Raw genomic sequence first — 26,221 nt, 5'->3', positions numbered from 1 at the left:
AATCATACAGAAGCACATATTGACCTACTTTGAAATTCTTTCTGCTTATATGCCTATCATGCAGGTTTTTGATGTGCATTTTTGAAACTCTAGCATTCTCAAAAGCTTTATTTCTCACTTCCTCGAGTTCATTCATCTGTAGTTTCTTGTTGTGGCCTACCTAATTTGGATCTTCATTAATCTTTTTGATAGCCCAGTAAGCCTTATGTTCTACTTCCACCAGTAGGTGGCAGGGCTTTCCAAATACCAACCTATAGGGAGACATTCCTAAGATTGTCTTGCATGCATTCCTGTATGCCCATAGAGCATCAATCAACCTCAAAGACCAATCTTTTCAGTTAGAATTGACAGTCTTTTTCAAAATTCTCTTTATTTCCCTATTGGCTAGTTCAGCTTGGCCATTGGTCTGGGGGTGATAAGGTGTGGAAACTTTGTGCACTACCCCATATTTTCTCATGAGCTCTGGCACTGGCTTATTGCAGAAGTGTGACGCTCCATCACTGATGATGGCACGTGGCATACCAAAGCAGCTAAAAATGTTTTCTTTCAAGAATTTCAATATTGTCTTGTGATCATTGTTTCTGGCAGGAATGGCTTCAACCCATTTGGATACATAATCTACAGCAAGAAAAATGTACTCATATCCAAAAGAGTTAATAAATGGACCCATAAAATTTATTCCCCAACAATCAAAGACTTTTAGGATATGGATGGGCTGTAGAGGCATCATGTTTCTTTTAGTTAAACTTCCTAGTCTTTGACAACGGTCACATGAAGAACAAAATTGGTTCACATATTTGAACAACGTCGGCCAATAAAATCCACTCTAAAAATTTTTTATAATGGTTTTTCTTGTAGAGAAATGGCCTTCGCAAGTAAGAGTATGACAAAAATTGATTACATTGTGTTGTTCATGCTCTGAAATACATCTCCTAAGGATTTGGTCAGCACAGTATTTGTACAGGTAAGGTTCATCCCATAAGTAAGTTCTAACCTTCCTAAAGAATTTTTGTTTATCTAGCTTGGTCTAATAACTCGGTATTGAACCTATAGCTAAATAATTAGCTATGTCAGCATACCAAGGAGCAGAAGTCAATGAATTCACATGAAGAAGATGTTCATCAGGAACACTATCATGAATGGGACCCTCAGTGAGATCCTGACCTGGGATTCTAGACAGATGACCAGCTACCACGTTCTTTACTCCTTTTTGTCCTTAATTTCTATGTGAAACTCTTAGAGTAGTAGAATCCACCTAATGAGGCGTGGTTTGGTGTTTTTCTTGGTGAGCAAGTATTTCAAAGCAGCGTGATCTATGAAAACAATCACCTTTGATCCTACCAAGTATGACCTAAACTTATCCAAAGTAAATACTATAGCCAACAATTCTTTTTCTATGGTAGTATAATTTCTTTGAGCTTTATTCAAGGTTCTACTAGCATAGTAAATGACATGGGGCTTCTTCTCTTTGCTCTGTCCAAGCACATTCTCCACGGCATAGTCACTTGCATCACACATTAGTTCGAAGGGCAAAGTCCAATCAGGAGGTTGTACGATGGGTGCTTAAATAAGTGCATTTTTAAGCTTCTCAAAAGCACTTTAACAATTTGATGTCCATTCAAATGGAATATCCTGAGATAAAAAACAACACAGAGGTCTTTCTATTATGCTAAATGAGGCAATAAATCTCTTGTAAAAACCAATATGACCAACAAAAGATATGATATCTTTGACATTTCTAGGGGTTGAAAGCTTCTGGATGGCTTCAACTTTGGCTTTGTCTACTTCAAGAGCCCCGGATGAGACTATGTGTCCTAAAATAATTCCTTGGTTAACCATGAAGTGGCATTTTTCCCAATTGAGCACAAGATGAGTTTCCTCACATTGAGTCAAAACTTTCTCCAGATTCTCTAAACATAATATGTTCATCCATTTCACTAAAAATGCTCATCATGCATCTTTGAAAGGTGGCAGGAGCATTGCACAACCCAAATGGTGTTAGTTCCTAATGATGGCAAATATATCCCAAGAGGGGGGGTGAATTGGGATTAGGTAAATTTTTGTTAATTTAAAACTTTGATGGATGGCAAAACACTAGGTTTCGAAATATAGAGCTTATGTTTCGAAATAAGACTTTCTGTTAAGTAGGTTTCGAAACCTACTATATATGTTTTGAAATATACCTCACTGTTTTACAAGATTCAAAAATATGAAATGTATGTTTCGAAATCTACTTCACTATTTTGCTTGATTCGAAATCCTTTACCTAGTATTTCAAAATAACAATCTTTGGAAAAGATAATTTATATATTTAAGAGTATACCAAAGATGTTTGTATATCAAAGATACGTTTTCTATGTATATGTATAAACTTGTTCTCAAGAAAACTATTTTAGACTTTGATAACAAAACTTATGCAAGCATGTGCAATAGGCAATAGTGATACATGAAAGCTAAAGAACAGTTCGCACACAAGATATATAGTGGTTCGGCACTCGCCTACTCCACTACCTTCAAGCTTACCCACTTGAAGGATTTGCAATCCCAATCACTTTTACTAGTGATCACAACAACAAGGGTTTTACCACGGTTCACCCCAAAACCTTACAAAGTGAGTTTTTACGAGCTCAACTCAAACCTAACATCAAGTGAGTTTTAGGCTCAACTCAAACCTTACACCAAGTGAGTTTTAAGGCTAAACTCGAACCTTCGACACAATAAGTTTTAAGTTTAACTCAAACCTTTACACCAAATGAGTTTTAGGCTAAACTCAAACCTTACACCATTAACAAGGTAATAAAATTTATCTTTATAACCCAAAGAGCAATAAATGCCTTACCACATGGTTGTATAAACCTCTTAACTTGAGGTGAGGAGAGCTGGAGGATGATACTTTAGATTTCAGCTTGCTTCTCCTCTTCACACTTGCAATGCACAAGAATAGGATGTGTGTAGATCTTCTTGAAAGCTCAATCAAACATTTTAATCACCTCTTGTGCTTGTGTGTGTGTCTCTAGTGTGTGCTCACTTGTTGTATCTTGTTCTTGCTCAATCAATCTCTATCAATCTCTTCTTGTCTTCAAATACCTGCTATTTATACCAAGATATAGAAATCTCACCGTTTATAGCCGTTAGAGACAAGATAGGAAAGTAGGTTTCGAAACATACAAGCTTATAGCTTGGACAAGCACTTAGAGACAGTAGACAAGTGGGAGACAAACTCTTAATCCCACTTTGAATATTTAAAAGGCACTCACATTCAAATTCAAATTTGAATCTCATAGCATGGAGAATGCATTAAACAAATGATGTGAGAAGCATACAAAAATATAGCACACATGCATCTCGATTTTCAAATGAATATGCTGACAGAATGTCAGAGGTTTCGAAACGTGACATGATAGGTTTCGAAACATACCTCTTTGGAAATGAGGTTTCAAAACATGATGCATATAGGTTTCAAAACATACCTCTCTGGAAATGAGGTTTCGAAACATAGACATATAGGTTTCGAAACATGGTTCAAAACCTGAATTGAAAACACATACATTGCATAGATGTTTCGAAATAGCATACACTGAAAACATTGAAAACCTTTTCAAAAGGGTTTCGAAACATGCATGGAAACATGACAGATATTCAGAATGATTTACTGGAAAGCATAATCCACAGCATGTATACATCACAGGTTATTTACATTTCTTTAGTTTAAGTAAATGTCCACATTTTCTTTTATTTATATTTTACCTCCATTTACTTTAATACATAAATTTAAATAACGAAGTACCCCTTATTTGGATTCAATAAAAATACTTAGAAAATCAAAATCTAAATAAATAAGAAAGTAGATTTTGGGTTTTAGTACAAACTTACGATTTTGCGATTTAACCACCTCCAAAATATATACTTTCTATTTAATGAAAAATTCATTAAAAATCATTTTAGCACTAATGAATGTTAGATATCAAATTACTGAGAGTTAGTTTTCTAAAAAGAAAACTCTTTCTTATATGTCTCCTTATAAGGTGCTAACCTTCCAGACTTAGTCAAAAACAGGGTTTTCATTTTCACAAAGTGAAACTTGATATTGAAATTGATATATATTGAAAACTACATACTTGACTCATGACTTAGGGATTAAACCAATATATGTTTTTCATCATTAAAACTATTGTACCAAAGTACAACAACAAATGGCATACACTTGTATGCAAATGTCCCAAATGGACATGTGAATGTGGTTTCTCTTGATCTTCCAATCCTCTATCAATCTAATTATATCCTGAATATCCATCCAAAAAGTAGTAGTATTATTGGCCTGCTATCCTTTCAAGCACTTGATCCAGAAATGGGAGAGAAAAATGGTCTTTCCTAATCATGGAATTGAGCTTCCTATAGTCTATACACACACCCCAACCTATTTGGAGGTGGATTGAGACTAACTCATTTTTATCATTTTTTACCACAGTGACTCCAGACCTTTTTGGCACTACCTGAGTTGGACTTACCCACTTAGAGTCAAAGATTGGGTAAATTATTTCAACATCCAACAGCTTAAGCACTTCTTTTCCGACAACTTCTTTCATGTTAGGATTTAATCTCCTTTGCATTTGTCTAACTGGTTTTTCTCCTTCTTCCAAGAATATCCTATGAGTGCAAATCAGAGGGCTAATTCCATGCAAGTCTGATATGGTCCATCCTAAAGCCTTCTTGTGTATTCTCAGTGCTTCTATCAATTGCACTTCTTGTTGGGTAGTCAAGCTAGAAGAAATGACTATTGGGTATGTCTCTCCTTCACCTAGAAAGGCATACTTCAACTCACTTAGTAAAGGTCTCCTTTCAGGTATGGGTGGGTGAATCACAGAGGTTGATGGCTCTTTATGCAAGGGTTCCAGAGGGTCTAGCTTAGGACCGCATTGAGTCATAGGCATTTCATTTTCTCCTCTACTATTTTCCAAATTTTTATCTTCTTCCACAGTTCCACTCACAAATTCTTTCTCAAAATACTCTTCAAACAGAGTTTGAATCAAATCTACCTCACTTTCACTATTCTATTGTTTGGAAATTCTAAAACTATTCATCTCCACATCATGTTCCCAAATGATAATTTCAAAACTCCATTCCTACAATTAATGATTTCATTAGAGGTTGCTAAGAATAGTCTTCCTAAAATGATAGGAACAAGAGGTTGCAGACCATGGTGGGGCTAAGTATCTAGCACTATGAAGTCTACTAAAAAGTAGAATTTGTCCACCTGAACTAAGATATCTTCCACAATACCCCTTGGAACTTTGACTGATCCATCTTCCGTTGAAGAGTGACTCTTGTAGGCTTCAATTCTCCTAGACCCAATTATTGATAAACACTATAAGGTAATAGATTGACACTCGCTCCTAAGTCTAAGAGTGCTTGATCAACTTTCTGGCTTCCTATGATGCATGAGATGGTTGGACAGCTTGGATCTTTGTATTTTGGAGGTGTCTTAAATTGCAAAATGGAACTCACTTGTTTAGTAAAAAATGTTTTTCCATGCACATTTATTTTTCTTTTTACAGTGCAAAGATCTTTCAAGAATTTTGCATATGAGGGTGTTTGTTTGATTGCATCCAAAAGTGGAATATTGATTCTCACTTGTTTAAACACCTCACATATATCATCATTTTGTTGTTCTTTTTTGTAATACTAAGTCTTCGAGGAAAAGGAGGTTTAGGATGATATTGGATTTCTCTTTCAATGTTCTTACCTTTTCCATCTTCTTTTTTTTTTTCTTGATTTTTTCTTCTTTATCATTTTTTTTCTATGATTAGTTCACGACCTTCTAATTTCTCTTTCTCATCAATAGTTTGACTTATCCTAAAATCAGCTGGTTTTTCAATTATCTTTCCACTTCTTAGGATAGTCACTGATTGTACTTGTTCATGTGTGTTATTTTCACCACTAGAAGACTCCACTTGATTTACTTGCCTAACTAGGTTAGGATTAGTTAGAGAAGGAAATCTTCCAGGTTCTCTCATACTCAGTGTTTGGGTCAATTTTGTTAACTGGCTTCTCATATCTTCCATGGCTCTATTTGTTTGCTCTTGATTTTCGATAACCTAATTGTTGATGCCTGTTTGACTTTGAATGAACTGATGCAAGGTATCTTCCAAGGATCTCCTACGAGGAGGTTGGTAAGTATTGGATGAAGAACCTTGATTTTGTTGGAAGGATTGTTGTTGTGCAGGGAAAGGAGGTTGAGAATGATTACTAAAATGAACTATTGTTATATTAATTACTGAAATGAACTACAATTTGAAAATGAACTTGTAATGTATCTGGAACAACTAAAAATTAGGAAAAATGAAGAACAATAACTCAGTGCAAGTATTTAAAGTACAGATAAGAACTGAGACTAAAAACAGAAAGAATGAAAAGACTTGCGACTTTCCAATGATCCTTTTTTTTTTTTGTATTTTCTGAGTATTCTGTGCTCTCTACTCTTGATTTCGAGGAATGTTGGCTCCTTTTAAGCTTGTCGTGCATGGAAGAGGGGGACCACTTTGTGAAAAGTTGCTCAAAAAGTTGGTTGTATTTACCTTAGAGCCACCGTGTTCATTTGCGCATGTTAGAGAGTTTTCGGATCTTCATTCGAATGTGCGAGCCAAGATATTCGAATGTGTGCTTGATTTTCCTTGGTTGAATCATTCGAATGAGTTCAAAGTTCATTCGAATGAATTTTATGCTTTACTGTTCATTTGCAGGGTAATTTCCCCTATCATTCGAATGCAACGGTAAATTTATTCAAATGAATTTCTAATTTTTCTCTTTGACTTCTTCTACACATTCGAATGATTCAGGTACTATTCGAATGTCCTTATTTTCATTCGAATAATTTTGGGATATATGAATTACCTTGACTTCTTGATTTGCTGCATTTCATTCGAATTAGGTCAACCTCATTCGAATGCATTCCCGATGGTCTTCACATTCGAATGATCTGCCTTGACTGTCTTCCATCAGAATTGCTCCATCTTCGAATAACTTTTGAATATTCATTCAAATTACTCAGACTTAATTCAAATGATTCCTTCGACTACTTCTTTCATGTTTTCATCTAAATACGATAGCACTTTCATTCGAATAGCTCTTCCATTTTCTTCAATTACATTCAAATATGTCTTCAGCTTTTTCATACTATATGTTCATCCGAATGCCTTCCTCCTTGCTTCCTTCATTCGAATGAGATAGCCTTCATTTGAATATCTTCATTTCTTAGCTTCTTCTTCTTTTCTTCTTTTGATCATGCCTTTGAGGGATTAATTCAACCCTTGATCTCTTTTTCTTCCTTTGGGCTGCAACAAGTATTCTTTGATGTTTTTAGCTTGTTAAATGGATTAAGAGTCAATAAAAATACAACAAATTTTTGGCATTTTTGAGCATCAATCACAAGGCAAGGATGATGTCCAGAACCACTGATAACCCAAGATAGCAGAGCTTCAAATTTTCAAGTAGTAGAAACAAAAATAGCTAAAGAAATGTTCCTAATGAAAACTTCAAGCTTGGATTGGTTCGTATAACTAACTTAGAGTTTCCATGCCATGTATGGAGATTGCTTAACCAGGAAACGTTCTCATACCCAAGCCCAAATAACTATCTTGTTAAAAGGTTATTTATGCACTGATTTATGATAGCTGCTTAACATAGAGTCTCCATGCCATCTATGGAGGTTACTTAAACAAAGAGTTATCATCATCCCAATAGTATATTTAATGGTTAAACTCCAAGCTATTTGAACTTCCAATTACATAAAAAAAAGCTATATGGGAAATCAGTTGGGTTTGGCACTAGATTTGTCTTGACCCATGAACTCACCATATCCAGATAATTGTTATATTACATTTAGTTTAATCTCATCTTATTGTCTCGTTAATCAAGTGAACTGGTGTGGTTATCTCCTTCCATGAGTAATCTCCTTGTGAATTGACCTAGATTTGCCCGGTAAAAAATAAATTTTTGCTACAATCACACTCGTGCACTGGCGAGTCTAAACGCCTCACCCTTTCTTTGAACATAAATAGCAGCTAAATAATCCAAGTTAATCCAAAAATAATACAGAAAGTGAAAAATGCAGGGTGAGTGATGCAACAAATTTTGGCACCGTTGCCGAGGAGATTAAGGTAAGCCAAATAATCATCCCTAGTTCTTTTCCTTTTATTATTTTCTTTCCTTTAGTTGCTCTTATCTATTAGCTTAGTTTGGTGTATGAGACTTGGATTTGGTAGAGTGGTGGAACAAGTTTTGCTTTCAGAAAACACTCTATCTGATTTTGAGCTCTCATTATCGAACTCACTCATGTCTCAACACAACAACATGTCTACACATGGTAGTGATCACGGTGATCCTGATCCTGTTGATCAGGAAATAATCAGACCTCTTAGGGAGTATCTTCATCCTCCTAGGCAGACAACACCCTCATGTATCATCCTCTTCATCAACCATCATAGGTTTAATTTCAAACCTGGCGCAATCCAACTGTTGCTAGCTTTCCATTGCATGGATTCTGAAAATCCATACACTCATATGAAAGAATTTGAGGAAGTCTGTAGCACTTGCATGGACCATACAATGAATGAGGATGTCATAAGATTAAAACTCTTTCCATTCTCACTCAAAGATAAAGCAAAAATGTGGTTAGGCACTCTCCCACCTATATCTATAGGAACTTGGAGAGAAATGGAAGCAGTTTTCTAAAAAAATATTTCCCTGCCAACAGAACTGGTACTCTTCAAAGACAAATCATGAACTTTGCCAGTAAATCAAATGAAAACTTTACCCAAGTGTGGGAAAGGTTTAAAGACCTTCTTCACACTTGTTCACACCATGTTTTTGAGCAATGGAGAGTGGTCAGCGTCTTTCATGACTCACTCACTCCCCAATTGAAAATGCTAGTTTCTATAATGTGCAATGGAAAGTTCTATGAGAAATGTAATACCCCAGATTTTCAAACTCAAATATGAGGTGATACCTAAGGTTATTAGGTTTTAACACTTGAGGAAATATGTTATTTCAAAGGGTTATAGAAGCCTTGAGACAAAGGTTCAATTTCTGAACCAGTGGCAAAATCGTAAATATTGAAGTTGGGTAAAATTGTAATTTATCTAAAATTTTGGGGTGCTAAGTGTAGTTTATCTATTTTTTAGGGACCAAAGAGTGCAATTAAAAATGGCCCGGGGACCAAGTTGCAAGGGTTTAAGTGCAGTTACGTGAAAAGTTCGGGCCGAAGCGTTCTTTTGTTGAAACCTTAAAATATCGCTTCAAAATATATTGGATTTCAAAGTCAAATCAAATGTAGCTTTGGATCGTTTTGAAGTCCAAGTCCAAGTCTTTGTTAAAGTAAGTCTTCTTTAAGTCTTTTCCAAGTATTTTCTAAGTCTTCTCCAAGTTTTTTTCTTAGTCTCCAAGCTAGTGACATGTGACAAGCTTCCATTGGTTATTTGGAAGAAAAGATAAGATCACATGATGGCTCATAATGACCCCCTATGGTGGCATCGCGTGATTGGCCATAAAAACTACTTAGCCTCCAAGTTTGATAAAGTCTCTAAACCTTATCTTCAAGGACACATGGCAAGCAATCATTGGACTACTTGGAAGCTAAGTTAACGACTCATGATGACCCTTGAGGTGGTGAGATATGGTTGGTTAGAAAAGTCTATAAATAGGGGCCTATGTTAATCACAAATCATTTCAAATATTCTAGAGGAGAATCTCTTCCAAATTGAGGGAAACAAAGGGGAGGGTCTTGTTCTTGAGAAAAATGAGAGAATCCTGCAAAAAGAAGGAAGAAAATCAGTGGAGAATCGAGGGGGAACGGGCCTCGCCAGAGTTTTTGAGTCTTTCACGAAGTTTGTGTCAAGCAGTCAGAAAACCCATCCCGCTCGTTGTAAACCATGCTTCCTAAGGTGATTAGTCAAGGTGAGTGATTCCTGCATGTTTTGTGATACTTTGAGCATTTGTTGCTTCATTTGTGTGTGGATGCTGACTTGCATATCATGCCTTTGTGGCTTACACGTCCTATTTTCCCTTAGCTATGCATATTCCTTCTGCTTTGTCATATATCATGTTTGTGTTGGTGACTGTGGCTAGTTGTTAGGCCATCATAGAAGAACTCATGCTCTTACGGTGAGCCAAGGAGTGACTATGATGACCGCGGGGGTGATTGCAACACCCTGGCATTGCTACCACGGGGGTGGATTTTATAATGGCATTATTGCATTTGCACGTACATACATTTCCTTTTCTGATTCACTCACTTAGATGTCATTATCTAACTCGGGTGTTTCATACCCCTGGGACATTCAACGTCCCAGATTTAATAGAAGTACCAGGTGTTCCAGATTCCAGTTCGAGCAAAGGCAAAGAGGTGGTGCTGAGCTAGCTTTGGGTTTTACAACTAGTTTTAGCTTTTATTTCATTATGTACCCTTATAACCAAGTGATGTATTATAATAGAAGCTAGGACACTCAAGGTTGTAAAGGGTGTGAGTGTGGGTATCCTATAATTGTACCTGCTATGATGTGTTGTGTTTTATGGAGTATTGAAGGTCATATGCATTTCTTGAACTTGTAAAGGAAATATAGTGGAAACCCCCTTTGTTTAGCTTTCGTTAGGCTTTCAGGTTCGATCCAAATGCTTCCGTTGGCAAGGGTTTCCATAACGCCCAGGGTGATGTTGGCTTATATTTTACATCATTGTGTATTTGGAAAGTGGGGCGTTATAAGAAAACTCTAGAAGAAGCCTTTCACTTGTTTGACACATTGGCTGAAAATACAAGGAACTGGGAAGTTGGTCCAACATCTTCTATTGATTCAAGAGAAAATCCACAACCTAGAGGGAGATACCAACTGAGTGAGAGTGATGATATAAATGCAAGACTAACTGCTTTAACAAAGAAAGTTGAAAACATGGAGCCCAAAAAGGTGCAATTTGTTAATCAAGTGGAAGTAAAATGTGTTGTGTGTGAAAAAATAGATCACGCAATTGATGAATATGCTACCCTACTTACTTTCAAGGAGGTATTGTATGGGCAGACTAATAACAACCATTCACACAACTTTGAGGGGAGACAAAATCAAAATCAAAGTGGAACCTACAATTCATATCATCCCAACAATAGGAACCACCCCAATTTTTCTTAGAGAAATGATTTTGGGAATCACTCCTAAACTCCCTTCCCTACACAACAACAATCCTTCCAACAAAATCAAGGTTCTTCATCCAATACTTACCAACTTGCTCATAGGAGATCCTTGGATGATACCTTGCATTAGTTCATTCAAAGTCAAACAGGCATCAACAATCAGGTTGCAAAAAATCAAGAGCAAACAAATAGAGCCATGGAAGATATGAGAAGCTAGTTAACAAAGTTGACCCAAACACTGAGTATGAGAGAATCTGGAAGATTTCTTTCCCAAACTAACCCTAACCCAGTTAGGCAAGCAAATTAGACGGAGTCTTCTAGTAGTGAAAATAACACACATGAACAAGTACAATCAGTAACTATCCTAAGAAGGGGAAAGATAATTGAAAAACCAGCTAATCTTAGGATAAGCCAAACTGTTGATGAGAAAGAGAAATTAGAAGGTCATGAACCAATCATAGAGAAAAATGAAAAAAAATGAAAAAGAAGAAAAAATCAAGGAAAAACAAAAAGAAGATGGAAAAGGTAAGAACATTGAAAGAGAAATCCAATATCATCCCAAACCTCATTTTCCTTAAAGACTGAATATTACAAAAAAAGAACAACAAAATGCTGATATATATGAGGTGTTTAAACAAGTGAGGATCAACATTCAACTTTTGGATGCAATCAAACAAACACCTTCATATGCAAAATTTTTAAAAGATCTTTGCACTGTAAAAAGAAAAATAAATGTGCATGGAAAAACATTTTTGACTGAACAAGTGAGTTCCATTTTGCAATTTAAGACCCCTCCAAAATACAAAGATCCAGGCTATCCAATCATCTCATGCATCATAGGAAGCTAAAAAGTTGATTAATCACTTTTAGACCTAGGAGCTAGTGTCAATCTATTACCATATAGTGTTTATCAACAATTGGGTCTAGGAGAATTGAAGCCTACAAGAATCGCTCTACAGTTGGCGGATAGGTTGGTCAAAGTGCCTAGAGGGATCGTTAAGGATGTATTGGTCCAAGTGGACAAGTTCTACTTTCCAGTAGACTTCATAGTTCTAGATACTCAGCCTCACCATGGTCCGCAACCTCCTGTGCCTGTCATCTTGGGTAAACCACTCTTAGCAACTTCAAATGCAATCATCAATTGTAGGAATGAAGTCTTAAAATTGTCTTTCGGAAACATGACTGTGGAGATGAATATTTTCAAAATTTCCAAACAATAGAACACTGAAAGTGAGATAGAAGAGGTAGATTTGATTCAAACTATGTCTGAAGAGTATTTTGAGAAAGAATTTGTGAGTGAAACTGAGGAAAACAATAAAAATTTTGAAAATAGCATAGGAGAAAATGAAATGCCCATGACTCAATGGATTCCTAACCTAGAACCTCTGGAGCCTTTGCATGAAGAGTCATCAACCTCTGTGAGTCATCCATCCATGCCTGAAAGGAAACCATTACCAAGTGAGTTGAAGTATGCCTTTCTAGTTGAAGGAGAAACATACCCAGTAGTCATTTCTTCTAGCTTGACTACCCAACAAGAAGTGCAATTGATAGAAGTACTGAGAGCACACAAGAAGGCTTTAGGATGGACCATATCAGACTTGCATGGAATTAGCCCTTTGATTTGCACCCATAGAATTTTCTTAGAGGAAAATGCAAAACCAATAAGGCAGACACAGAGAAGACTAAATCCCAACATCAAAAAAGTTGTGAGGAAAGAAGTGCTCAAATTATTGGATGTAGGTATTATCTATCCAATATCTGATTCAAAATGGGTTAGTCCAACTCACGTAGTGCCAAAAAGGTCTGGAGTCACCGTGGTGAAAATTGATAAAAATGAGTTAGTCCCCATCCGCCTCCAAATAGGTTGGCGTGTGTGTATAGACTATAGGAAGCTTAATTTCATGACTAGGAAGGACCATTTTCCTCTCCCAGTTCTAGATCAAGTGCTTGAAAGGATAGCAGGCCACTCATACTACTACTTTTTGGATGGATATTCAGGATCTAATCAGATTGATATAGCATTGGAAGATCAAGAAAAAACCACATTCACATATCCATTTGGGACATTTGCATACGAACGTATGCCATTTGGGTTGTGTAATTCTCCTGCCACCTTTTAAAGGTGCATGATGAACATTTTTAGTGAAATGACTGAACACATTGTGGAGGTATTTATGGATGATTTCTCTGTGCATGGAAGTAATTTTGACTTGTGTTTAGAGAATTTGAAGAAAGTTTTGACTTAATGTGAGGAAACTCATCTTATGCTCAATTGGGAAAAATGTCACTTCATGGTTAACCAAGGCATTGTTTTAGAACACATAGACTCATCTAGGGGTCTTGAAGTAAACAAAGCCAAAGTTGAAGCTATCCAGAAGCTTTCAGCCCCTAGAAATGTCAAAGACATGATATCTTTTCTTGGTCATGCTAGTTTTTACAGGAGATTTATTGCCTTATTTAGCACAATAGCGAGACCTCTATGTTGTCTGTTATCTTAGGATGTTCCATTTAAATGGACATCAAATTGTCAAAGTGCTTAGTTTTTAGAGGAGATTTATTGCCTCATTTAGCACAATAGTGAGATCTCTATGTTGTCTGTTATCTCAGGATGTTCCATTTAAATGGACATCAAATTATCAAAGTGCTTTTGAGAAGTTGAAAATTGCACTTATTTCAGCACCCATCATACAACCTCCGGATTGGACTTTGCCCTTTGAACTAATGTGTGATGCAAGTGACTATGCCATAGGGGTTGTGTAACGACCCGCTCCCACTTACGGGCGTCACCAATGAATAATCGACAAGATTACTCACCCGACAAACCAAGACAATAATTGAAGGGTTGGACTATGTTTCAACAAGAAACGCCCTAGGTGGGAACTAGGCTTCATCCTTCCCTTTGCTCCACTCGAGGCATCGGCCCCAAACACACACAAGAAAACACAGCGGACCGGGACCCGAAACCCGAGTGAGCTTCACCTTTCTTCAGCTCGCCTCATAACAATCCAAAGGTGACCCAGGTACAAAACTAGCATAACACACACTTCGCTAAGTATTGGGGATTTATGAGAACATACCTCACTGATCTTTACTCGATCCGAACTTGGCTTCAACAACTAAAGCTACATATAAATCACGCAGACTCACAATCATCTATCACACTGTTATGATTACAACAACTAGATACCTCTAATTCTCAATAATGCTTACATACAAGCAGATGAATACATATAAGAAAATACAGGAGAATACACATCCACACATCTCGGGCAACGATACTAGTTGCCACAATAGCCTCCCAGTACCATTCCTGCTTGCATCTGTACTTGCATCATCTACAACATGAAGTAAACCTCATGAGTCATAAAGACTCAGCAAGGGTGCAATGTATAAGTAAATGAAGCATGAGAGAGCATGTAATACAAAATGTAATGCAAATAGGCAGTCTTCCATGCCCTTAAACCTCCATAGGTTAAGACATCACCAACCTTTCCCACCACCAGTCCTTCATATGGCCATAGGTATACTAGAACACATATCATGAAAATGTGACTACTACATGCAACTCATAATTAAACACTTTCAAATGCAAGCAAACCCCACCACTTGGGACATCTCTTACCTGGTTCGAAGCCTCTCATGCCTCGGCACGAACTCCAGCCTGTCTCGACTCTTTTAGGATCACCGTCTTCTCGGTCGAACCTAGATGCAAACACACAAAACCCAACTCCATTAACATCCAGCATTAAACCAATGCCCTCAACTTCGCCACACACCACCAGAATCATCCATCAACAACTTCCAATCAACCCCACTCGAGGGTTCAATCCAACCAATACTACATAATTCATTATCTCACATAATGAAAATATTTTGAAAAGAATTAAATTAATTACCTCGATTAATTTGGAGAAGAAGTTTGGTCAAATGCCTACATTTGTCTTACCTTCTTGACTGCCATCTTGTGCCTGAATTTCCATTTTTGAGCTTCTGGCACGCTCCTTGGGCCCCAAAATAATTTCCAGAAATTTCTCCAATTTTTTTAGATTTTCTGGCTATTTTCCCCATTTTTTCCAGAATCTCTTTTTATTTAATTTCTATTTTTTTCTTATTATTTTTTCTTCATTCTTCTTCTTCCTCCCTTCTCTTCTCCCGCACGGCTACTATTCCTTCTTCTTCCTCACCGAGATTGTACGCACAGCGCGCCTGCGCGGCTGCCACCGCCGCCCGGCCTCTCCAGCCGCCACCCGCGGCTAACCCCGCCGCTTTCCATCACCCTCAGACGCCACCAGCTGCCCAGGTCACCTCTTGCAGTTGCCGTGTGCTGCCATGGCCACGCTTGGCTGCTGCAACAGCAGCTTCGCGGTTGCCATGGCTGCGCCTCTGGCCATCTCCATTGCTTCCGAGCACCTCCTCGTGCTCCCGCCGACCGCCCTGCGCTCGCTACAACTACCTTGTTGATCGCGGCCACTACTCGAGCTGCTGCTTCTCTCGACCATGGCCACCATCGCAGCTGATTCAAGCCGCTGCCATGGTCGAGGTTGCTGGCTTCAGGCCACCTTCGATCGGCTAGCTTCCTCATTCTCTCAATCTCGCTTCTCTCTCCCGATCTCTCTCAAGCTCAGCTCCCTACTTTCACGAGCTCTCCCTCTCCTCTCGGCCATTCAATTTTAAGAGACACACGAAGCTTCCCTCATGCCCACAACTATATATATATATATACACACACACATATTACACATTAACCCCCAAACATCACATAATTCCACTTAAGGAACTTATTAATGGCACTTGATGATTTTTTATAATTACACTTGGACCCTCCAAGGCTTAAATTAATTATCATCAAGCCACTCCCAACTCGATTTCTTCAAAAATTAATATCCGACTTTTACCTGGAATTATCGATTTCGTCCCTGCGCCTACACGAGACCTTTATTCAACCCAAAAACACCTCAGGGTTGTCTTATTTGCAAAATCGGACCACCCCTAGGGTCCCCTCAGCTTCCCAAAGGTCCCCTACAACCCTTCAATACTAGCACCCATTCAGGCTTATACAAAATTTATTCCAAAAATTATTCCTAATCGGACAGCTTCCAGCATCATTAACCACATCTCGAGACGCTCACCAATCTCATGCCCTCTTCCCTAGATATCCAAGTCCTGGGGTATTCCCTGCCGTCAATTTGACAATTTTATTAATCAATTTCTTGAAATCGACTTTTGGGCTTCTCGGACCACCTGAGGTCCTGACAAATAATCAAAATTTATTTATTTTTCAACACCATGTAATATGGGGTATTACAGGTTGTGCTAGGACAGAGCAAGGATAACAAGCCCCATGTCATTTGCTTTGGATAAGTTTAGGTCATACCTGATAGGATCAAAGGTGATTGTTTACACAGATCACGCTACTTTGAAATACCTGTTCATCAAGCATAACACCAAACCACGCCTCATTTGGTGGATTTTACTACTCCAAGAGTTTCACATAGAAATTAAGGACAAAAGGGAGTAGAGAATGTGGTAGCTAATCATCTATCTAGAATCCCAGGTCAGGATCTCACTGAGGGTCCCATTCATGATAGTTTTCTTGATGAACATCTTCTTCATGTGAACACGTTGACTTCTGCTCCTTGGTATGCTGACATAGCCAATTATTTAGCTGTAGGTTCAATACCAAGTCATTGGACCAAGCTAGATAAACAAAAATTCTTTAGGAAGGTTAGAACTTACTTCTGGGATGAACCTTACTTGTTTAAATATTGTACGGATCAAATCCTTAGAAGATGCATACCTGATCATGAACAACACAGTGTGATAAAATTCTGCCATACTCTTGCTTGCGGAGGCCATTTCTCCACAAGAAAAACCATTGCAAAATTTTTTAGAGTGGATTTTATTAGCCAACTATGTTTAAAGATGCGAACCAATTAGCCAGCACTGTTAAAGATTAAGAAGTCTAACCAAAAGAAACATGATGCCTTTGCAGCCCATCCATGTCTTAGAAATCGTTGATTGTTGGGGAATAGATTTTATGGGTCCATTTGTCAATTCTTTTGGATATGAGTACATTTTTCTTGCTATAGATTATGTATCCAAATGGGTTAAAGCCATTCCTGCCAGAAAAAATGACCATAGGATAGTGTTGAAATTCCTGAAAGAAAACATTTTTAGCCGCTTTGGTATGCCACATGCCATCATCAGTGATGGAGGATCACACTTCTATAATAAGCCATGGCAGAGCTCATGAGAAAATATGGGGTAGTGAACAAAGTTTCAACACCTTATCACCCTAGACTAATGGCCAAGCTGAGTTAGCCAATAGGGAAATAAATAGAATTTTGGAAAAGACTGTCAATTCTAACTGAAAAGATTGGTCTTTGAGGTTGATTGATGTTCTATGGGCATACAGGACTGCGTACAAGACAATCTTAGGAATGTCTCCCTATAGGTTGGTATTTGGAAAGCCCTGCCATCTGCCTGTGGAAGTGGAACATAAGGCTTACTGGGCTATTAGAGAAAAGAATGAAGATCCAAATGAGGTTGGCCACAACAGGAAACTGTAGATGAATGAACTATAAGAAGTGAGAAATGAAGCTTTTGAGAATTCTAGAATTTCAAAAATGCACATTAAGAACCTGCATGATAGGCATATAAGCAAAAAGGATTTCAAAGTAGGTCAATATGTTCTTCTGTATGATTCTAGTCTTCATTTGTTTCTTGGAAAACTGAAGTCCAGATGGACTGAACCTTTTAGAAGTCGAGTTATCTCGACTCATGGTGCCTATAACATTGGTTGAAACCTTATCTTGAGCTACTGTCTAATGAGGAAATGAGCAGAGATCTTGTAAATCTGGGGAAACGATAAAAAAGAAAAATATATAATAATAATAATAATAATAATAATAATAATAATAATAATAATAATAATTTGTTGTCTTCATCATTCTAACATATTTTTGAGTTCATGATGGTTTAGCTTCTCAAAATTGAAGACTTCCAACAATATACAAGTAAGCCATTGGATCTTTTGCTCAAAATTGAAGACGTCTAGGTATTCCTTACACCATTTTCCTTTAATATTGTGCAAAACAAGTTGGGGGGTAACGGTATGCTTGAACTTTTGTGATAATCCATGCTTATTTGTGCATATATCTGTTGATGAAATTTTGTGTGAATTTAAATTTTGTGTTAATAGAAATTTAGGTCCTTAGAAGTATGTGTGAAAAAAAAATGAAAAAAATATTATCAAAAAGAAAAAATTTGAAGTATGCTGATATTCGAATATCATATTCGGATGAAATTGGTCATTCGAACGTGTTGTAAGTCATTTGAATGACTCGTGAGAGGTTGGAGTGTTAAATGAGAAATATTCGAATAACCCCTATTGTATTCGAATGGCAGAGAAATTCATTCGAATGAAAGTACTGTTGCATTCGAATAACCTGATCCCTTCACAAATGAAATTACTGTTTAAAATTCATTCGAATGAGCATGTCATTTCTTTAAAAAGTTGCATCCCGCATTCGAATACCCTCATGTTCTTTCGAATAGCCCTACCTTCATCCGAATCCATCTCTAACATTCGAATATGGATTTGTTTATTTAATTTGTTTTGTAATAAAAAAATAAAAAATTAAAAAGTAAAAATCAAAATTTTCTCTTGTCTATCGGATAAGTCATTCGAATGATGCTTTGCAAATTTGAATGACCACTGTATTTGAATGACCCTTAGTGAGCGTATTGCCGAAAACATTCAAATGACCCTCATAGTCATTCGAATGGTCGAAAAATTCATTCGAATGAAAGTACTATTGCATTCGAATGAGTAGCTCAAAGCCTTCAATAATCAAGTTACTATTTTAAATTCATTCGAATGAATTTCGCCCACATTCAAATGAGGCACCCGATCTTTTAAAAGCCTCCAGCGAATATTCGAATAAACCTTTCCTCATCCGAATCTCCTATTGCTCACTACTCTGATACCCGAACCCTCATTCGAATCGCCTAGAAATCATTCGAATCTATCTTTGTCATTCGAATGAACTCAAAATCATTCGAATGATTCCTCTGTTAGTTTCATAACCAATCCGCAATCCGAATTGACACACCCCATTACATTCAAATCTCCTCATCAAATTGTGCAACCTTTCATCCAACACATCCGAACCCTCTGTATAAATCCACATCATCCATTCCAAATCATTCTCATTCATCTTCCAAGCATTCATTTGAGGATGATTGCGGGTTTCCGAAATGGAAGCATAGTGACTGTTGATTTGAATAGGGGACTGTTGCATTCTAATGCTTTAGAAGGAGACATCCGAGAGGTAAGGGTTGTTTCCATTGATTAAATTTGAGAATTCCATTGGTTGGATGAAGGAGTTGTTGTCAAGAGGGAGTGAATGTAACGCCCTGCTCCCACTTATGGGTGTTACTCGTGAACAATCACCCGAATTGTCCACCTGCCCAGCCTTTGGCGAAGGGTGGACCATGTTTCAAGACGAAACGCCCTAGGTGGGAACTAGGCTCGTCTTTCCCTTCACTGAATCCCAGGATTCACTAGCAGAATTGGGCTTTAGCCACCCCGCATTGGCTATAAAGAAAATCTCATTCAAACGCCCAATCGCCACTTTCTCAATTATTTTTAATTCTTTTCCCATTCAAGAATTTTTACCGGGCTCCATAAAATCACCAATTTAAATCAATCCATTGATTGATTACCAAATTTGGAGGAAAAACTCAAATTTTCAATTTTCCAAAATTTCGGCATTTTCTCAAAAAATGCTCGAAAAATCCCTTTATTTTGAAAATTCCTCCGGGGCCCAAAATCAATTTAGAAATGCCCCTTAATTTCCCAAAATTCCAAAATTTTAAAAAAATTTGGCCAGCAGGGCCCGCTGGCCGCGCCTGCCGTGAGCTTGCCCCAGCGCGCTGCTGCTGCAGCCCGCGCGCGCTCGCGCGCAAGCTGCTGCTGATTCCAAAAAAAAAACTTTTTTTTTTCTTTTCTTCTTGGGCTTCCTAACCCAATTTTTCCAGAAATCAAAATCAATAAAAACACTTCATATTCCTTCAATTTTGCCTTTATTTCTCCATAATTAAGGCTTAAGAAATATTCTTGATGCTTCCACAACATACATCAAACACCCACTATTTTTCCAACAAACTCATATGATTTAACTTGTTGGTGTTTCTCACAACACACACCAAAATGTGACCTTCACTCAACCTAGGCACCAACGTGCCATAAGCCACTATCTCATTGAATAAGTACAACATACACTTCAACTAACAACAAATTTACATTACATAAACCAAACACATAAGCTACCATAAGCCAAAATATACACTTGAATCTTCTTCCATGCTTTCCCATTCCATTTCACTTTGCCTTGACTTTACCATGCTTTCATAACCTACATGTGAGGGTAAAAACCTCATGAGCTATTAAGCTCAATAAGGGTGCAATGCCAAATAAATATGAACATAACAAGTTTATATGATGCCAAATGCATGCAAGTGTGGCTAGGTTTCTTTGCCCTCACAACCCTCAAAGGTTAGAGGCATCAACCCACCATTTCAACCATGTTCTCAAACTAACCTATGGCCATAAGTCTCATGAACATAAAAGAACATGCCAAATGCAACATATACATTTATGAAACATATTTACAACCCATTGCAAGGCCACCCTCCCATGGGGCCAACCCTTACCTCTTCTTGAATATTTAAATCTCCATTTCAAGAGAGCTTCAATCTTCATTATCTCCCATCTAAGATGCATTCCAAAAGATATTTACTTTCCTTGCATACAAGAACACTAAATAAGGAGAAGAAGAATGAGACTTACCTTGATTCCTTCTTCATTTCTTCTCCCTTTCCTCTCATTTCTTCTTTCTTTTCTTTCTTCTTCTCTCTTTCTTCCATTCAAATGGCCAAAGGGGAAACAAGTCTTCCATACTTGCCCTTTTATACTACCATTTTCCCATTTCAAGAATGGATCTTCACCATCCATTTAAAGCACAATCCATGTGCTTAAGGGAGACTTAATCTCAACCATCCATTTCAAATAAACAAGACTTCTCTCTAGGAGAAAACACACTTTTAAATAGGTTGGCAATCCATGCCATTTACTCTCTTTAAATCCCCACCATTGGATTTATTCTCTATTTCAAGAATACATCTCAACCATTGAATCCCTCTTGAAAATTCCATTTCTTTCTCATTTACTTTAATGAGACAATTTTCATATCCATTTTCAAGACTTAAATATAAGCCATTGGATATATCTCACCTTTTCAAGACTTGATCCTAACCCTTGGATCATTTAGTCTTCCAATACCAAAATTAACCATTTTCTCAAATATTTATTTTGACTAGTTTCAACAAATCAACTTGAGTGACTAATTTCACTCTTTCTCATTTAATAAAATCTCCATATTTTCCAAGGCATTAATGGGAGACCATTTTCCCATTTTCCTTTAGATTTATTTAATTCACCATAATTTCAAGTATTAATGGTGACTAATTTCACATTTTCTTTTTGGATTTTCCTTAATCCATATAATCATGCCTCTCATTAAATGCTTGAAAGACCAATTAACTTTTCTTTTGCATTTAATTAAATCACCCCATTTAACTTGGACCACAAAATGCCAAGTGTCATTACAAGACACTAACCTTGGCTTTCAAGCTTCCATCTCCACCATCCATGTGGCCTCACCACAATTATCCACCAATTTAGGGAAAAATATAATTATTTCTTCCAATAATTTCATATTCTCCATTTTCCCTATTTCCATAATTAATTTCTTCTATGGAATTAAATTCTAAAATTCCCAAAATACCCTTTGTGAATTTATTAATCCCATATATCTCCACATAAATACCAAATTGGGATTTTATTCACTTACACACCTAATTCCACATAGGGATTATTTTTAATTTATCAAAATACCCTTTATTAGACTTCTCTATCCAAATTACCAAAATACCCTTCTCATGGGCATTCTCAATCTCAAGGATCCATCACCTTCTCAAGGGTATTTTTGGAAGTTTTCTTACTTCCTTTGCTATTCTCTTAACACCGATTACACCGGGTGTTACAGTGAAGGAGTTTAGTGTGAGAAGGAGAGGATTGGTTCGGTGATTGAAAGAAGAAGAGAAGGAAGAAACCGTATTGTGCCTACCAACTGTTTAAAGAAATTCCAAGGCCAAGTCCCTAGACCAAACATCCATTAATTAGCAATGTCTTCAAAACAAAAATGCTCTAAAGCTATAGGAGAAAGTTCTAGGGCCTCAAAGAGACAACAAAGAAAAAAAACCCCTATCAACCCCACTATTGATTTGAACCCACCGTATTCAAATGTTATGTTCATTAGCCCCACTGTTGAACAAAACTATAGTGTATGCAAAGATACCAGTGCTTTGTGAGAGGGGAATCATGTTAAAACGATATGAAGAGTCCCCATGTGATTTGTTGTCATTGATTACTGCCAAGGGATGGCAGTCTTGGGTTAAGTTTCAACACAAAGCCATCGCCCCTCTAGTCAAAGAGTTTTATTCAAATGTAACTAGTAGCAGAGATGACTTGGGGAACATGTGCTTAATTATTGAGGTGAGAAATGTAAAGATTGAATTAAGGCCCTCTAATATTGCTGAAACATTCCAAATCCCAAGAGAGGCATCACATAGGGACCCTGAGGAGGCAATTGTAGATTTGGAGAAGGAGAACCTGGCAAGGATTTTGATAGGAAAGGATGATGCTGTATGGTTAGGTCTTACCCTCCCAAAGAAGAATTTGTCCCCTAGATGCATTATCTTACATAGACTTCTTTGCTCACATTTCATGCCTCATGCATTTACTGGGTTTATCTCGGTTAAGCAAGCCATCTTCTTGGGGAAGATAATCCTAGGAGTACATAGAGACTTGGCGGCCAAACACATTTTTGATACTATTGATTTAGTGGCCAATCATGCACATGGAGGTGGAGGACTACCCTTTGGAGGGAAGATTACTTACTACGTGTTGAAGAACGGGGTAAAGGAAAAGGCAACATTTGAAGTTATCAACCCCATAGATATTATCAGCCCAGCATCTACATGAAGGAGCATAGGACAGTTGAAGAGACTAGAGGCAACAACACCTGAGAAATGAGAGGCATCAGGTAGGCAAGTTGAAAAACAAGAAGAACCATCTCAAGAATCGCCATTGTAGGAGGCCCAGACAGAGAGACAAAAGGGAGATCATTCACTCAGAGATTTATATGAGTTAGTTAAGGGAATGCAAGAGAGGCATGAGACCTTAGTAGAGCAATCACTGAAGAAAATGCAAGAAAGGCAAGAGGCTATTTTTGAGGAGTTACAGTTGAGGAAAAGGGTCATATATTCGAGTGCGATAACCATGTATGACCATTACAAAGCACTGGAACAAAAGGTGGGTCAGCTATTAGACATATCAGTTGAAGAGCCACCACAGAAGACTGCAAAGACCAAGTTGGATAATGCTAAGCTTTGCATTCAGGCGATCATTACTATGTGGCGAGATGAACAGGGTGCACCTTCCACATCAGGGACACATCCATAGCCTAAGCATGCTTCCTCTCCACACTTTGACATTCCATCCTCTTCCATTATTTCTCCTCCTTCCGAGCCCCTGATGAAGACCCCTTCTGGTCACTCCACTGAGGAGAACACCACTTCTAATGATGCCACTGATGACACTAAGTAGTCATAGGATTTTTTTTCATGCTTAATTTTTGTACCAATAAACTACAAAGATTAATTACATCTCCTCATTAAATGAAAGTTGCTTTGCTTACTCTATGCTTCAGATTAATGTGCTTGATGCTTTAGATTCACAACTAGTTACTTAAATGATAATCTTTTGTTTGAAACTAGAATTATATGAGATTTAGAACAAGCACCAGGACTGCTTAGGATGTTTTATTTTTGTTCATTTGTTTGGATGGAATAAAACAATATAATGGTGAATTAATCAACAAATTGCCCAAGTTCTCAAATTAAGTGGAGATTTGTTACCCAAGTAAGTGTTTGAGCCTAACAATTATTTATTATAAGTGAAATAACACCTACTCATAAAATGCTTAATTGATTCTCTCATATTTTGTAACAGCTCGCTCCCACCTACGGGCGCTACCGGTAAATAATCGACCAGATTACTCACACACAACACCAAATTAATGAAGAAATGGACTATGTTTCATCGAGAAACGTTCTAGGCAGGGATTAAGCTTCATCCTTCCCTTCGCTCCCCTCGAGGAGTTGGTCCCAAATCATAAAAAAGAAGTGTAGCAGACGGGACTTGAAACCCGAGTGAGCCTCACATTTCTTTAGCTCGCCTCATAATAAGAGAAAGGTGACCCAGACATAAAACTAGCCTGTTAAATATCGATTGAGTACTGGAGATTTATGGGAAGTACCTCTTTGATCCTTATTGGCTGCGCTTAACCTTATGCATTTATTTCAAACAAACACATAGAAAATAAATAAGGAAGAAACAAGAATGCAGGCACAAGGCGTTTATACTCGCCAGTGTACGAGTGTGCGTTGTAGCACAATTTAATTTTTTGGGTAAGTCCAGGTTGATTCACTGGGAGATCAGAACGGAAATGAAATGCGGCGAAAGATTTTTATACGCTAAACGAGTTTGTCAGACCAATTCAACTAAATGATTTTTTTTTCAAGATTAAAAAGATGATGTTTGTGTATGGAAGACAATCTTGGGACAAAGCAATTTATGTGTCAGCCCACTGATTTGCCAAAGAGATATCAAAATACTTAACATTGACGAATTAAAATTGAGGCTATGCAGTTAACTGTATTCCAAAATGATGATAGCTCTAAGTTAAGCACTTTCCATACATGGCATGAGAATGTCTGGATTAAGCATATCATAAATCAAAATAGACTTAACATACCTTGAGATTTTGCCAATAATCACAACTCAAGATAATGATAATTCTAAGTTAAGCACTCTCCGTACATGGCATGAGAGAGTCTAGATTAAGTAATAACCATAAATTGGATTGCATTTAATGAACAAAGATCAATAATTTATATTAATCAAATGAGTTTAGGTATGAAAAAATTTCCAATTTAAGTAATCTCCATACATGGCATGGAGACTCTAATTTAGGATCATGCTTCAATCCAAACCCATAGATTCAATTTACACACTACTCAATTAAAATCAACCTACTATTAATTCATTATGAGTTCAGCTCTCTTGGGCAAGTAGTGGCACTGGACACAGTCCTTGCCTTGGCCCAAGTTTAAGCTTAGCCACACATCTCCATTATTCAATACAGAAATAGAGGTTATATTGCGGTATTTAAATGACTGAAATTAAAGTGCAAGAAATTAAAGTTGCAGAATGTAAATGTGTGAGCAGAAATGTAAATGCAAATAAATGAAATGAAATAGAACAGTGTATTGGAAGAACAGAATGAAAAGAACAAAACAGTGCGTTGAATGAAAACAAAAAGAACAAATCAAAGAAAAATAAGAAGAACAGTGTTGGTCGCCCCCTTATTCTTGCAGAAATGGCAGATGGGGGTCTCCCTTTTTGAAGTTGACGATAGATATATATATGTATATATTCATCTTTTGCAAATGGCCATCGTCAAAGAAGAAGTTACGTCACGTGCCACCACGTTCATTTGCGCGTGCTCTGACAAAATATCGTGTGTTGTTTTGAAATGGCTTTATGACTCACGCGAACGCGTGATTGATAGCATGCATATTTATGCTATATTTTGGCATTTCACCTCAATCTTATTACGCCATTTGAAGTAATTTTTGCTGATCTTTCATTGTTTCTATTTTATTATACTTCAAATCGTCCTTACACTATTTTCTATCTTACTTCTATGGATCCAAGCTTGCTTAGCTTTAGGGAATATTGGACGGGCTAGAGAAGTAGCTGGAAAAGAATTGAAGTGGCTCATTTCGGACTTCATGAGGGTAGGCCGACCTTGGGCAATTGTGGGACTCATCTAAAGGAGCTTGGGCTCACTTTCA

At 37.4% G+C, this 26,221-nt stretch overlaps 1 pseudogene; it reads left to right on the top strand.

The window, feature by feature from the left end:
- The window catches only part of LOC127809286 (uncharacterized), a 62,213-nt pseudogene that overhangs the window by 12,212 nt on the left and 23,780 nt on the right, over window positions 1-26,221 (top strand).

This window comes from Diospyros lotus, chromosome 9, assembly GCF_014633365.1.
Source record: "Diospyros lotus cultivar Yz01 chromosome 9, ASM1463336v1, whole genome shotgun sequence".
Classification (NCBI taxonomy): Eukaryota; Viridiplantae; Streptophyta; class Magnoliopsida; order Ericales; family Ebenaceae; genus Diospyros; species Diospyros lotus.
The sequence above is the reverse complement of the archived record's forward strand: the minus strand, read 5'-3'. Positions and strand labels throughout refer to the sequence as shown.